Consider the following 3,499-nt stretch of genomic DNA (forward strand, 5'->3'; position numbering starts at 1 on the left):
ACCTTTTTCATTCACTTTCTTAACTATCAGTGCTTCCTTCCATCCTACCATTTTTCCCCATTTCTTTCATGCAATCCTTCAGGTCTAGCTTATCGAAGCACTTATATGCATCACAAAATCATACTATACGTTGATCCTCCCAAATAAGCAACAAAGTCGATTACTACATTCGGCGTTAGCATATGATTGGCTGTCGACCTTCCTTCAACGCCTCCACACTGGAACCTACTCATCTTTTCCGTGAATCTATTCTTACACGCACCCATTCTCTCTCTCTCTCTCTCTCTCTCTCTCTCTCTCTCTCTCTCTCTCTCTCTCTCTCTCTCTCTCTCTCTCTCTGTCTCTCTCTCTCTCTCTCTCTCTCTCTCTCTCTCTCTCTCTCTCTCTCTCTCTCTCTCTCAGGTTCAAATTTGGGGGCGAGGCATCTTTTGCAACGGCGTCTCCGAAGATTATATTCTCATACTGTTTCGTCTTTTCCTCCACATCAGGTTTAATATTTTTTTTTTCTTTTCTATATTTGTTTCACTAAATAAAAATAATCCTACTATTTTCTTTAGGTCTTCCTTGTATGGTTGTTGAAGCTCATTTATTTCATTCCTATCTTTTTTATATTCTTGGCAGAACAACAAAAAGATGTATCAGAGCTTCCTCCTCATTTTCACAAAAAAAAAATACAGTTTACATTCCCCCCATTGTGTCTATTTACATTGTTTAGTTTTAACGTATTAGTTCTTGCTATACAAGATATCACTGGAGCAAATGTATTGTCATATATTTCCTATTCTTTAATTCCTTTCTTCTACATTCTATATATTTCTAAGCTCACTTTCCTTTCTATTTCTTCTTCCACTTTTCAGTATCCCACTTTCTGGTCTTGGATTTTATTTCCGTCTCGTTCATTCTTCTTATCTGCCTTTATGTCTAGACTTAATTCTTCAAAATACTTTGCTGGTTGTTTCCTCCATCTTCCTTCTTGTTCTTGAATGTCCAGGATAATTGTTTTCAGTATTTCTTTCTTCCCATTTAAGGGAACGATTTATGCACTGCAGCCTCCAATCCATCACCCTTGCTTACACAGAAGATGCACGTATCTCTCTTCTTAAAGTAGTATTTGCTTTACTCTTAGTGGCACCTAAAATCTTCCTATATACCTCATTCTCTATCATTTGTAGTCTCTCTATTTTAGTTTCTGTGAGATTTATAATGTTCATTCCATACAAAATAGATGGTAAAACAATACTTTTCCAATTTATTTTCCTATTATTACTTTATTGCAACTGTTCTCTGTAACTGAATATGTTGTTAGCTAGTTTTTTGTGTTTTTTCTATCATTACCCTTTTCTGAGTTTTAAATATGTTCCTATTACTGTCTAGCTTTATTCCTAGGTATGTTAAAATTTCTACTATTTTGATTCCCTCTATGTGATCTGGCTTTTCTTACATGTTGTAAATCATAATATTACTCTTTTATTTACTCATTTCTAACTAACGTTGTTTACCAGTTTCCACTAATAGTTGGATGTTGCTCTTCGCATTATCTTTATCCTCTGCAATCACTAAGGCATCATCTGCAGAAAATAATCATTCTATCTCTATTAAATGATTTCTAAACGCGTTTATTTCCTCTTCTATTTTCTTCATGACAATATACGTAAATAGTTTAAAAAGTGAAGTTGATCCTGTACAACCCTGTTTTATTCCACTCGTAACCTCCATTTCTTCTTCTTTACCTTCTCATAAGTCAATGTTCATACTATCTCCTAGATAAATATTTGCAATTACACTTATGATTTTTGTGTTAATTCTATATTTTTTTAAAACTTCCATTAATACAGAGTCCAATGCTTTACTAAAGTCTATGGCAGTTACTATAAGGGGTTTCTTGTTTCTATAGCTCTCTTCTACACAGTTCTGTAATATAAAGATATTGTCCTCTATCCTGCATCCACCTGTAAATCCTGCTTGGTATATCTTCCTCCTTCATTCTTAGGTGATTTCCTATTTCCTCTTTCATTATCATTATGAATACTTTATATGAAATATTTGATAGAGCTATAGGTCTTAAGTCTTTTGCCATTGGCCCTCTTTTGTTTTCAACCATCTTTGTTCTTGACTTCTTCCACGTAATTGGTTTTTTTTTTTCGTCCACTTAATTTTGTTAACATTTCTGTAAGGTTTCAAATTATGTTCAGATTTTTCCTAGTGCTTAATAGAGCTCGGGTTTAAGGACAACCGGTCCTGCTCCTTTGTTGCCTTTAGTTTTCCCAAGTAATTCTTTACTTTTTCTATTGTGATTCTTGTTACCATTACAAGGTCATAGTGTTCTCTAAGTATGTCCGGGATATTATATCCATCTATTCTTGTTTTATTTCCCTGGTTGGTTATTTCATTTTCAAATTCTATCCGTTTTTTTTTCCTTCCAAACTAAGTCCATTTTGTTTTCGTGCTTACAATATATAGTTTACCAGTATTTGACTAATTCTTCTTTTGTTTCTTCATCAATTAGCTTCGTTCCTTGTTCTCCATAAAGTTGTATTACCTTGCCATGGGCTTTCTGTCTGTCCCTTGTTCTGTCAATGTTTTCCCAGAATTTTCTTATTCTAATCCAATCTTATTTCTTCTGTTACCTTTTTTTTTTTCAAATAAAGCAATTTCCTTCTTTATCAATTCTTGTACTGCGCTCTTCATTTGATCATATCTCTTCTCTAATAACTTTTTTTTTTACATCTATATTGGATTAATTTCTTTTCTTTCTGTTTAAATCATTCCTTTCCTTTATTCCTCTTCTTATTTCATCATTCATCCAGGGTTGCTCATGTATCTTTTCTTCATTATGTACTTTCCTTTTGTATACTTCTGCCAATTTATCTTCTGCGGCTTCTTTTATTATCAGATCCTTTCTTTGATTCTGTCTATTGGTCTAGCTCTTCCAATTTCCTCTATTCTTGTGGTATATTCCCTTAAACTATTTTCATCTATCCTGAAGTATTTTACTTCTTCCTATCTTCCTTTATGAAAGTGTTTACTTTGATCACTCTTGAGTTATTGTTATTATTGTTACTTTTGTTATTGTTACTATTGTTATTATCGTTATTGTTATTATTGTTACTATTGTTATTATCGTTATTGTTATTATTGTTACTTTTGTTATTATTACTATTGTTATTTTCGTTATTGTTATTATGTTACTTTTGTTATTGCTACTATTGTTATTATTGTTATTGTTATTATTATTGTTATTGTTGTTATTATTGTTACTTTTGTTATTGTTACTATTGTTATTATCGTTATTGTTATTATTGTTACTCTTGAATTCTAGTTTTATAGTAATCAGATTATGAATCGAGATATCAAAAGTTCGATTTTTCATTGTCTATATTCATTTCCCTAAAGTTTTTGTACAATTTTTCATTACTACCACGTAGTCTATCACACTTTTTTTTTTTTTGTAATCTTTCCCCAGTGTAGACCCTTTTACATTTTAAATCTCCATTCAATA

This window comes from Palaemon carinicauda, chromosome 5 (genome assembly GCF_036898095.1).
Source record: "Palaemon carinicauda isolate YSFRI2023 chromosome 5, ASM3689809v2, whole genome shotgun sequence".
NCBI classification, from domain to species: Eukaryota; Metazoa; Arthropoda; class Malacostraca; order Decapoda; family Palaemonidae; genus Palaemon; species Palaemon carinicauda.